A 13223-nucleotide genomic window follows, 5' to 3' on the forward strand; every position below is an offset into this window, starting at 1 on the left:
CAAAGGGAAAATGAGAAAACTTTAGTGTATATATTCATGTATATTTTCGAGCTGGTCTTTGGTAGCCAGGTTTTGTTTTGTGAAAAGACAGCTCAGCAGAAAGACACCAAAAACACAATGAACTGAATTGGAGTTTGAAAGTGAACTGAACTGGAGTTTGAAAGTGAACTGACGGCCAGGCGCGGTGGCTCAAGCCTGTAATCCCAGCACTTTGGGAGGCCGAGACGGGCGGATTACGAGGTCAGGAGATCGAGACCATCCTGGCTAATACGGTGAAACCCTGTCTCTACTTAAAAATACAAAAAACTAGCCGGGCGACGAGGCGGGCGCCTGTAGTCGCAGCTACTCGGGAGGCTGAGGCAGGAGAATGGCGTAAACCCGGGAGGCGGAGCTTGCAGTGAGCTGAGATCCGGCCACTGCACTCCAGCCTGGGTGGCAGAGCAAGACTCCGTCTCAAAAAAAAAAGAAAAAAAAAAAAAAGAAAGTGAACTGACTTAAAATTTGAAAACATTTTTCATAGGATAGCACAGTTGGAAGGGGCCACTGGAGTCATCCAGTGCATGTGCATGGCCAACCATGTGGAGTTTAAGCTTTGCCTTTTCTAGTGCTCATTGAGCATCTGTTATCAAGGTGGGACCGGTAGCCAGTGGTCCCTAAAATTATTAATGTGTTTATAAATTATTGTGCCTGTAAAATTATGTCCGTTGCCATTGGTAGCTGACAGGCTTTACGAAGTGTGAATGTGTGAATGATTGACTGTTTCTTATCAGATTCCATTCCTTTTAGGATAGTTCATACTTGGCATAACTTCCAAAGAGGATTTTCCCATTATTACATATCACCAGATCATAGCTGTTGTTTCAGATCAGTGTGTGTATTGAAAAAAAGAACAGAGCGACACAAAAGGGATTTTATGACTTTGATAACTAGAGTACTGTCAGAATTTGTTGGTTTTGTTTTCAGTTCTGTTTCTGATCTTAATAGAGTTGTTAAGATCTTTGTGCAGCAGGTTAGTGCTCTGGAACTGAGGTAAATACCCACTCCTAATTCCATTGTATATATTTTTTTGTTTATATTATTGTCAAAGTTTATTCTGCCAGCCCTAAATGAACAAGTTCCAAATTGCATTTATTTGTCTAACGAGACAGATAAAAAGCACTGTGAAACATTGCCATTTCATCAATAATCAACTTACTATATATCCTCTAAGAACACTGCACTTTACCAAGTCCTATAACAAGTGCAGTAGAGAAGAAGAGAGAATTTTTTTTTTAAAAAAGAACATACATATATGAAAGGTGTGGATTTCGGGGATCATCACCACCACCACTTCCCTGCTTCCTCCCTCCCTCCCTCCCTCCCTTCCTCCCTTCCTTCCTTCCTTTCTTTCAAGACAGGGTCTTGCTCTGTTGCTCAGGCTAGAGTGCAGTGGTGTGATCACAGCTTACTGCAGCCTCGACCTCCCTGGGCACAGGTGACCCTTCCATGTCAGCCTCACTAGTAGCTGGGACTACAGACATGCACCACCATGCCCAGCTAATTTTTGTGTGTGTTTTTTGTTTGTTTTTGTAGAGATGGAATTTTGCTATGTTGTCCAGGCTGGTTTCGAACTCCTGAGGTCAAGTAATCTGCCCGCCTTGGCCTCCCAAGGTGTTAGAATTTACAGATGTGAGCCACCATGCCCAGCCACCACTACTTCTTAATAGCTAAATAGGATTTAAGATTTAACCATCACACTATCAAATCTGAGCCCTTCAACAACGCTTAACTTTAGATAGGATATCGGAAAGTGGTTTATCCCTAGGCTACACTATTTCGTAATTAATAGAAATGAATGGGATATATTTCTTTGACATTTTATAGGTCACTAAGCACTTTCACCTCTGTTATCTTGTTGAACATGATCTCTATTGCATTCCATGCTCCTTAGGACAGTTTTATAATTGTGAAAATAGATATTAGGGATTTTCCAAGGGAACAAAATAAGTATTTAAACAAAGAAGGCCTTTGTATTTTAAAATTTCTACTGTAGCTATAATTGGTTCTCATTTTATTTCTAATACTATAAATTTGTATATTCTTTCTTTTTCTTTATCCACTTTTATAGAAGATGGTGTGTTTTAATAACTTTTTTTAAACTTAGCTTTTGATTTTAGATATTTTGCTCATTGATTTCTAGTGATTTTTTCTTTTCTTACAGGAGCATTTAAGTCCACAGTTTTCCTCTGTATAGTGCTTTAACTGACTCCTAAAAGTTTTGCTGTGCAGTCGTTTTTAATCACTCCCAGTCTTTTCTACTTTCCGGTATTACTTCTGTGGCTTGTGAGTGTTAAATTTCTTTTTTATTTTCATTTTTGGTGGGGGGCAGGGTCTTGCTCCATCGCCCAGGCTGGAGTGCAGTGGTGCGATTATGGCCCCCCACAGCCTTGACTTTCAAGGCTTAAGCTATCTTCCCACCTTAGCCTCCCCAGTAGCTGGGACTTACAGGCATGCACCACCATGCCAACCTAATTTTTAAATTTTTTTATAGAGATGGAGTCTCACTCTGTGGCCTAGGCTGGTCTCAAACTCCTGGACACAAGTGATCCACCCACCTCAGACTCCCAAAGTGCTTGGATTACAGGCGTGAGCCACCACACCTGGGCTAAATATTTATAGAACAGTTTTTAAAGTTATCTCTAAAAGTTTACTTTTAATTTCGTTATGTTGTGTCAGAGAATATTTTCTGTTTGAAATAGATTCATTTAGATTGGTCAAGTTTTGCTATGTATAGTTAATTTTGTAAATATTCTACATATGCTTGAAAACAATATATGTTTTCTAAGTTTGGTATGCAAGGTTATAGTAAGTACAGCAAATTTAACATTTTAATTTGGGGCTTCACATTACCTCCATCGTAACACATTTTGCATCTGCAGGTCTGCAGGCAGAGATAACCTGGAAAGGTACGTTAGACAAGGCACCTGGTACTCTTTTTGCCTGTTGCAAAATTGTTCACAATTTTTTTCTGATACTCTGAATACTTCAGATTTGTTTATTTATCAAGACATGTCGAGTCTCGTTCTGTCACCCAGGCTGGAGTGCAGTGGCGTGATCTTAGCTCATTGCAGCCTCCACTTCCCCAGTTCAAGCAATTCTCCAGCCTCAGCCCCCCGAGTAGCTGGGATTACAGGCGTGCGCCACCACACCCGGCTAATTTTTGTATTTTTAGTAGAGAAGGGGTTTCACCATTTTGGCCAGGCTGTTCTCAAATTCCGGACCCCAGATGATCTGCCCGCCTCAGCCTCCCAAAGTGCTGGGATTATAACCGTGAACCACTGCGCCCAGCCCAAATACTTCAGATTTTTATCACCACATACAAGAATTGTACACCTTCATGAACTATTTGAACAGGTCTGTAGGTAGCAAAAACCAAAAAGAATGAAAAGAATATCAGCAGTGATATTCAGTGGGGATGGTGAAATGTTTCCTTTCAGATCGTGTGTCCTAAGAACTGGGAGAGCTTGTTTGTGTGTGGGTGGCTGTGGGGGGTGGCGCTGAAGCAGTAGCTAGTGTTTTAGGGCAGTTCATTTACTTTTGTTCAATCAATAATTTGAATGGGTGACCTTCAGGGTATTTAAGTAAACTGTTATGAGGTGTGGCCCCTCAAGTAAATTAGTCCCAGAACCAGACCGTTGTGACCTCAGTACCAGGAGGAGAGAACAGCCTGGGATTTTCAGCAGAGGCAACCTTTGAACATTTGATCACAGTGCCAAAAATCTGCAAGCAGTTGTTTACAGAATTCTTTTTTTTTTTTTTTTATTTAAGTTCTAGGGTACATGTGCATAACGTGCAGAGTTTGTTACATATGTATACTTACCATGTTGGGTGTGCTGCCCGCATCAACTCGTCAGCACCCAAATCAATTCATCATTTATATCATGTATAACTCCCAATTCAATCCCTCCCCCCTCCCCGCTCCCCATGAAGGCCCCAGTGTGTGAGTTCCCCTTCCCGGTCCAAGGATCCATTGTTCCAGTTCCCACCTATGAGTGAGAACAATGCGGTGTTTGTTTTCTCTTCTTGTGAATTTTGCTAAGAATGATTTTTCAGCTGCACCATGTCCCTACAAAGGACGCAAACTCCATCCTTTTTTATGGCTGCATAGTATTCCATGGTGTATATGTGCCCACATTTTCTTCAATCCAGTCTGTCAACAGATGGACATTTGGGTTGATTCCAAGTCTTTGCCTATTGGAATAGTGCACAATAAACATACGTGTGCATGTGTCTTTGTAGTAGAATAATTTATAATCCTTTGGGTAATACCTCAGTAGTGGGATGGCTTGGGTCATAATGGACATCTAGTTCTAGATCCTTGAGAATTGCCATACTGTTTCCATAATGGTTGAACTATTTACAATCCCACCAACAGTGCAAAGTGTTTCTATTTCTCACAATCCTCTCAACACCCTGTTGTTTCCTGACATTTTTTTCTTCTTAATGATTGCCATTCTAACTGGTGGTGAGATTGTATCTCATTGTGGTTTTTGATTGGCATTCTCTGATGCGAGTGATGATGAGCATTTTTCATGTTCTGTTGCTGTATGAATGTCTTCCTTTTGAGAAATGTTGTTCAATATCCTTTTCCCCACTTTTGATGGGGTTGTTTGTTTTTTTCTTGTATATTTGTTTACAGAATTCTTAGGACCAGCCTGGAGTCCTTTCATTCCACCTCGCATGATAAGATCGGTAAAGGAAGTCTTACTTTCTGTATTCCTTAGGAGTCACTAAGTTTTTTAACTTAGATTTTTAGGATCCCAGAAGGAAATATCTGCTGCCACAGCACTTTTAAAATACATGATCAATGTTCAGGTAGGATGTAGGTGATATCATTGGAGAGAAGTTGACTAGTCATGTTAGACATAAAGTCTTAGGATTTACACACATTTTGTATTTTCTCAGAGCTTAGAACAGGGTCTTGGACAGAGCAGGAACTCAGCAGGTGTAGAAAATAATCGACTTTTCAGTATTTGACACGATAGCGCCTTCCTCTGTTGTCTTTGGTCACATGCTTCCCTGGTCACTTTTCTACTTCTTCCTGTTTCTTCTCTATTACAGTATCTGGATATTATTTCTCTTTCTGCAACTTACTGCTAGAATGCCCCAAAGCTTTGGTCTTAAATTTCTCTCCAAGACCTTATGCCTCTTGTGTCTCAAATATATTCTTTATCCCTTTGACTCAGTTGAGCCCTAGCCCTCATCTCCCCAGTTCCCCAATATTCAGTTCCTCTTAGATGTCCTAGTGACCTTCAAATTCCAGTATGTGTTAGACTAAGCCCATTTTCTTCTTTTCCAAATTAGTGTATCTTCGATCCTTGCTTCTGTTCATGCTCCTACTGTTTTTCTCCAGCACCCCAGGTCAAAAATCTCAGAAATGAACTTTGACCCCTTTCCTCTATTCATTTTTACATAAATCAATCATTAACTACTAGTTCCGTATCTCACTGCCTGCTGCTTGGAATTCTGTGCCCTCCTTCCACTGTTTTCCTGGTTTACCTATACTTTTTATTCCAGAGTAAATGAGAAAAGGCTGTGTGCTGTGTAGAGGGGAGACCACAGACTTTGATCTAAAGCCTGACCTACCCGGTTTCAAACCTGAACACAGAGACACTCACTAGCCAGGCAGCTTAGAATGAATTATTTAAATTCTCTGAATGTCAGTTTTTGTGTCTGAAAAGTGGGAGGTCATAGTACTTATATTACAAGATGGTTGTGAATATAAATCAAATACTTGTCTTAGCACCAACACAGTACCTTATACGTAATAGCCAAGGAATATTTGTTGATTTGTTGAATTAAATTTTGTGGCATGCTGTGTCATCATGCAAATTGCTATACGGGTTAAGAAACATAGTGGCAAAAGAGCTAGTATTTGAGTAAAGTAAGTGGATTTTTTAGTATTGTTGGCAAAGAGTAACCTCTTTGTGTAAAAATATTAGAACACTAAAGAAGAATCTAGTTATTAGTAGTTTTCAAGTTATGCAATAGAAGCTCTCTGAAGATTCATTTCTTTGGAGGGATGTGTAGGAAAAAAGGATGTACATACACTAATATCCACACATATTAATCTATATTACACATTCAAACATTTCTTGAAATAAATGGAGAGGAACGCGTCTTCAAATGGTAAATGGCAATATTCAGGCATCTTAATTTTTATTATGAATATTTTATTACCTTAATGTCCCTGGGTAAAATTGATCTCAGACTGTGCTCACCTAAGTCAGTATCAGTATCCCTTTCCTTTTTTATGGGGGAAAGATGTTAAAGTAAAAAATATATATTTTTGGCCAGGCACCGTGGCTCAGGCCTGTAATTCCAGCACTTTGGGAGGTTGAGGTGGGCAGATCACGAGGTCAGGAGTTTGAGACTAGCCTGACCAACGTGGTAAAGCCTCATCTCTGCTAAAAGTACAAAAATTAGCCAGGCGTGGTGGTGTGCACCTGTAATCCCAGCTACTCAGGAGGCTGAGGCAGGAGAATCACTTGAAAATGTATATATTTTCTAGGCTTTGGGAGGTGGTAGGAAGAGAAGCAAAGTAGGAATACCTTCTTGATAGTAGGAAACTAGGGTTGATTCCATCTGGAACGTAGTTCCGAAAAGTGGGAGAGTTCTCTCCACTGCCCATGTATTTTTCCTAGTCATTTAGTGACAGTTTCCTGTGTGCCAGGAGCAATGATCTGCACAGTGGTATTTTTCAAGACCCAGAGCTTAGGTGGCTACAAGTCGTAATACTTAAAACCCCACGTCTACACTGTCGCCTCTAAAAGTGTTTGAAAATTAACATTTTGCTGGTATTAGATATTGAGTTCTCTTTGAACATCCAAAACGCTCTTTTTTTGAAAGCTCAATTGATTTTGAGCATTCAATTCCATTTTAAAATAGAGGAAATTTAAAGCAATAGTTTTTACAGCACAAAATAGGCCTTGATCTTTTGGAATTGAAAAACTCTTAGAAGAAAGGAGAGAAAATAAGATAGAGCGAGTTATCAAAACTGCCCTTTGAAATCTAACTGTAAACATTGGTAGCTTACATTGGTTGCTGACCATTGGGGAGATATACACACACACACACACACACACACACACACACACACACACATATATATAAAAGAATATTTTGAGCAGTGGTTTATTTATACTCACGAGGAGATAGGCTGTTATTGTGGGAAACCAGTTCAGTTGCACGAGGCCAAATATGGTGCAGGTATGCACAGGAAAATGCACAGTGAAATAAATGACGGTTGCAGAAATTTGCCTGAATTCAGACTCACTTTAGACACTGTTTTGTTTTCTTGCTTTTCTTGCAGTTCTCTTTTCTAAAGTTAATCCTTTACCTTCTCAAAACATGGCTTTTATGTGTATGGAGTGTGAAATTGATTGGTGTAGCTTTCAAGACTGGTTTCAGATTCAATTGAAATGATGATTCTGTTTTTCTAGTCTGAAAATATTGTAAGTCTTCAAGTGATTGCCACAGTCAGGTTGTAGTTAGCATAATTGTTTTCAAAGTTAGATTTAAACGTAGGCTCCCAGATTTAATGTATATTATTTAATTAAGAGTCTATGTAAAATATAAATATATAAGATAATAATAATACATCTCTGTCCGAAAAATTAATGTCAAATGTTATTTTTTAGCTTTACATTTAAGCGTAAAGATAGTCTCTATTTGATTTTTAGCTTTATAGCATCAAATTACAGTTGACCGTGGTCACCAGGCAACTCAAAGCAAAGCTTTTGTTGTTGTTGTTGCTCATTGTCTCCGACATGTAATTAATGATGGTGGGATGTAGGGGGAGGGCAGACAATGAAGGGGAAGCACTCAGTCATTAGGGGAAACAAGGGTGAAACATTTTGGCGTGGTGGATTTTTCAGAATGGAACAAGCAGGAGAAAGGAAATGGTTCTCTACGGATATTGTTCACTACTGTGTGCCCCTAAAGACAACAGTCAGGTGTCATATGCAAAACAGCAAAAAGTTACTCCTTTAATGAGAAGCTAACAGGGTATTCATAAAAGAGCATAAAAACAAAATTAGGTGAGGTATCCTGTGAAAAGGAAACTTACTAGGCTGAAGTAAAATAATTGCTGTTTACTGTAGGTCAAGTGCCAAGCACAGACAATAATATTCAAACCAACAACGACTGGATCCTGACTAGCTCCCTTCCCTTGCTGAGACTCAGTATTGGGTAAGCCCAGAGTATCCACGCTGTGAAACCTGCCCAGCTTTCTCTGTGACTCTCTAGATTCAGGCCTGTGTCATTTCCTTAATAGTTCTGTGATGGTTGATGACTTTATATCAATAATTCCATTACTAATTTGAAAGCAAGTAGTAAACAGAGATTGCGACCCCTGGATATTCATGCTTTTCCAGCGAAATGGCGGGATCCTGGACTTAGGAAGGATGAGAGAAAATGTCATTTGTAGGATTATATCTTGTAGTCTTGGTTATCCAGATTGGAATTAGGTACATGGTTTGTTTGGGCCTGAAATTTTATAGCCCAGCCTGGTTCACCCTGGCGTGTCTGAGCAATCATCTTTATTTTTAATTGGTATATGTTTTCAATGAGGGAATCATTAAACCATATTTTAAAAGTGGCTGAAATTTTAGCTATTAGTATATACAATAAGTAACATTAATAAATGAGTCATGCACCACATAATGACATTTCGGTCAACGATGGACCACATATGACAGTGGTGTAGATTATAATGGAGTTGAAGAATTCCTATGGCCTAGTGACATAGGCGTTGTAGCCACATCTTAACATCTGAGTGTAACACGTTACCCTTTCTATGTTTAGATGTGTTTAGAGACAAAAATACTTAACACTGTGTGACAGTTGCCTACAATATTCAGTACAGTAACCTGTTGTACAGGTTTGTAACCTAGGAGCAATGGGCTATACCATAGAGCCTAGCAATGGAGTAGGCTAGACACCTAGGTTTGTGTAAGTACTCTCTGTGATGGTCACACAATAACACAATGGCATAATGAAGCATTTTAAAGCAGGTGTCATTATCATGAAGCAACATGTGACTGTACAATAGAGCTGAGCACACCTATGCTCTTTCTGGTCACCTCGTCGCTGCTTTGCCACATTAGTGGCTGGGTGAGGTTTAATTTTTATACATGGACGTGGTGTTGGGCTAAGCACTTTCACATCTATAATGTCGTATTAGGTAGGTCTTACCATCTCTGTTTTATAGCTGAGAAAACCAGAGAGATTAAATGATTTACCTGATTTGTGGCAAATCATCTCTATGGTATTTGAACCCAGGTCTTATAATTTCACAACTGGTGGCCTTTCTTTATTTCTTGCTTAAAAATTGGCGTAGTCTGGGAGGGGCATTCTCTTGACAGTCTGAAAGGTTTTTATAATTGGTGACTTTTCTGCCACACCAAGCAGTCAATTGAGTAAATTTGTTATATAAATTTTTCTATAAATTATTTTCTAAGTGAAAATAATTTTCTGTATTCTGTTAAGTGAACCCATTCACTGAAAATACAGAGGTATATTCCAGTAGAATTTAAAAATGTAGATATTATGCTCTGTTAATAAAATCACCTGTAAGAACGTAGCATGTCTTTATAATCACATATCTTAAGGAAAATAACCTTTTGATAAACCAATAATAAATAATATCAGATACTAAGATTGAGACTCAAATTATGGACATCAATAAGTGCCATAGTCAAAATCCATCAAAATAATACTCTAAAAGTAAAACCAGAAAAAGTGATTTGGTTTGTAAATTCCTTAATTTAGGAGTTAAGTGAGGGATAGTGGTACTTGAAGCCAAGATAAATGTATCCTGCAAATTTAGGCTGCCAAGAATATTTAGATTATATTGAGCTGCCTTATTTCATCTTTTTTTTTTTTTTTTTTTTTTAGATGGAGTCTCGCTGTCACCCAGGCTGGAGTGCAGTGGCCAGATCTCAGCTCACTGCAAGCTCCGCCTCCCAGGTTCATGCCATTCTCCTGCCTCAGCCTCCCAAGTAGCTGGGACTACAGGCGCCCACCACCACGCCCGGCTAGTTTTTTGTATTTTTTAGTAGAGACGGGGTTTCACCTTGTTAGCCAGGATGGTATCGATCTCCTGACCTCGTGATCCGCCCGTCTCGGCCTCCCAAAGTGCTGGGATTACAAGCTTGAGCCACCGCGCCCGGCGACCTTATTTCATCTTGAAATGATGAAATAGACAAATGAATCTAGCAGGAAGTCATTTAACTGAAAAAAATGGAAGATGAAACATTCACAATTCACAATAATATGGATCTGGTAAAAGCCCACTACCTTCCCTCTCTTTCTCTTTCCTCCCCACCCTGATCTTCAACCCAGACTCTGCAGGGACAGTGACAAGAGACAGGTTTGGGGCAGGGGTGGGGTGTAGACTTGGCTCTGGTGATGTAGCTTGTTAGATACAATATGGCCTTATTTTCAAACGTTCTTTCAGCATAGGGCCTGTTTATAGCACCAAAGCTACAGAAGACCAGGGTTGTACGATAGTGGATTGTGGCCTGAGGCACTTACTTGCTGGAGAAAAATTGCTGCCAGACGAGTGGTTTCAAAAAGCTGAGGCTGCTGCTGTGGTTGCTAGTGGGTAGAGGATTAAAGGGAATGCAGCTTTTCCTCTCCTGTCTAAATATTTGCTGGAGAGCAAATGGGTTTTTGTGTGCATGTGTATTTCCTTTTTCTATTGGGGAAATTACAACTAATACAGGAACATCCTGTGATAAAATATATGAAGTAGAGGGAACAGATGGATGAAGTCAAAGAAATGTGCCCCAGGTCTGTAGCATGCTGTATGATGACTAAATTCTTGGCATGGTGAATTGGTAAGTCTACAGATGATTAACTACAGTGTAAACAAGAAATGTATGGAACATGAATTTGAGATAGGCCATTCCATCAGCAGCTTTTAGTGTAAAAAGCATCCATTCCCATCAAAGAGACCATGAATGTTTTCATAAGCCTAAATTTTATTTTATTTTAAGTAAGTACCCACCCTGGAAGATTTCCAGTGAGAATAAACCTATGTAATCTCAAATACTCACACATCTGAATGAGCAGAGCTTTCTTTGTATTTCTTAAAGTAGTATGATGCATGACTCTCCCGATTCCATGTCTGCTAATCTGGTTAGATCCCTGCACCAATTAGTGAGACAGATAACTCAAAGAGGGTAACACTGAGTTTCCAGGCAAAGAAACATAAGAAAGATCTGAACTTGTAATTGTTAACTCTGCCAAAAATAGGAATGTAGAACTTTCTTGAAAATACTGATCTTTGTTCTCATTACCCCTCTGCAAAAGGAGGTTTATGTATGGCTCCACATTAACAGACTTACCTTATTGCCATTTTTCATCTGCCGATCCTCACTTTAGAAAATTGCATATTAACAAATATTTCACAACCACAAATTACATTTCAAATTATTTACTTGCAACCTTTTAATAAACCGAATTCTTTTTTCCGGAGGAGCCTTTTTTGGAGCTTGAAAAAAGCCCTCACAGCAGGGTAACAGGAAGACCCCCTCCTCCAGCCGAAAGAGTCCCACTGAGCCCCTGCTGGTGAGAGAGAGCCCTGGGAGGGCCGTGAGAGGCAGAAAGACAGGCTGCTGGCCCTAGCTTCTCCCTTCCACCACCCCCAGAGACCAGGAGAGAGTGCCAGTGCGGGCCCATTGCCCTTATTCCCTTGGTCCAATCCTGCTAACCAGGGAAAGTGAAGAGCTGACTGGTGCGTTGCAAGCCAGGAACCTACCAGGAGGGCTCTCAGTCTCCTCCCTCCTTCTGCTGGACCCTCTTAGAGAAAAATCTGCCTGTTTCTGGAAATAGCTTTTTCCATGGATCTGCACAATGGAGAGAAGATATGACTGTATCTTTTCTTGCTAAAACATAGTTACATGGGTAATTGAGTGCCTAAAGCAGGAGAGATATCAAGGTGTTGACAAGTGCGTGCTCAGATTAGAAAGGTTCTTTCCACAGCACAGCACCTGCTTTTTTTGAGCCCATCAGGTAGAGATGCCCTTCAGTTAACCAGATTCCTGCCCCCTCTGAAGGGGGGGAGTCAAACTTCTAATGGAAGAGTGACATATATTCAGAAAAATGCACAGATCGTAAGTATACATCTCAAAGAATTTTCACAAATAGGAGCACTCATGTAACACATATCCAGGTCACATTTATCATTTTCTAATGATGTTTCTTTCCTGATGATAAAAGCACTTGTAGGAAGTTTGGAAAATACATCAAAGTATAATAATGGAAATAAAACCATCCATTGTACCTGTACCCCAAGAGGAGTACTGAGAGTATTTTGGTGTATTTCCATTCTGTCTGTCTCTCCACCTCACATACACAGATACATGCATGTCTATAAATACACTCACACAAGAACACAACTTCTGAAACTTTATGCATGTGTGCACAAACACACAGCAGTTTCATTAAATAGTTGCACTGAATGACATACAGATTTTTAGATGTTTCACTCTGTAGTCGTTGGCTTCAGCACCAGAAGGGCAGAGAGAGAAAGGGAAACTGAAAACCATCTGTCTTTTTACTTGGTAACAGGAAAAGGGGCTTTTTGTGGGTGAGGAAATTGGAATAAATGGCTGACATATAATAAGGATGATTCGTAGATTTTATTTATCCAATATTTTCCATGTCCATGAAAACTAAGCATTGATGATAGAAAGTTCAGAAACTTCTGGGTAGAGACCCTTTTCTTGTAGAGCAGAGACGAGACATCAACTTAGACTTTTTTGGCTACTCTGTGGAACTGAACCCCTCTGGGCTGCAGTTCCAGTTTGCCAGAAGAGCGACTTTTCTTTCTTTTTCTTTTAATTAGCTCTCTTGCAGATACCGAAACAGACTTTAACTGTAGCAACCCTTGTTTTAACAAAAGGAAGCTGTGTCAAAATGTTGGAAATGAGCCTGGTGGTTTTGTGAGTTGCAGCAAAATTATCTTTCCCATCCCTACTGCAGTGGATGAAATGATGCCTGTGTGGTGCTGGTTGCTTTGGTCCAGCTGAGTTTCCTGCACACATTGTCAGGAGAGGGCAGTTGGCACTAGCTTCCCGTTGCTATTGGTTGTGCAGGATGTGCTCTCCATCTGCCTCCTGGCTGGCCAAGGGCTCAGCTTCTAAGTGATGGTGGGGTGGGGGTGGAGAAGGGGGTGG

General features: G+C 40.0%; 1 protein-coding gene across 4 annotated transcripts in view; it reads left to right on the plus strand.

Annotated features, from left to right (window-relative positions):
* Window positions 1–13223, plus strand: part of LRCH1 (leucine rich repeats and calponin homology domain containing 1) — a 213870-nt gene that overhangs the window by 106294 nt on the left and 94353 nt on the right. The gene's annotated exons all lie outside the window — the stretch shown is intronic.

The sequence above is a fragment of the Rhinopithecus bieti genome, unplaced genomic scaffold, assembly GCF_001698545.2.
Source record: "Rhinopithecus bieti isolate Rb0 unplaced genomic scaffold, ASM169854v2 scaffold_61533, whole genome shotgun sequence".
Lineage (NCBI taxonomy): Eukaryota > Metazoa > Chordata > Mammalia > Primates > Cercopithecidae > Rhinopithecus > Rhinopithecus bieti.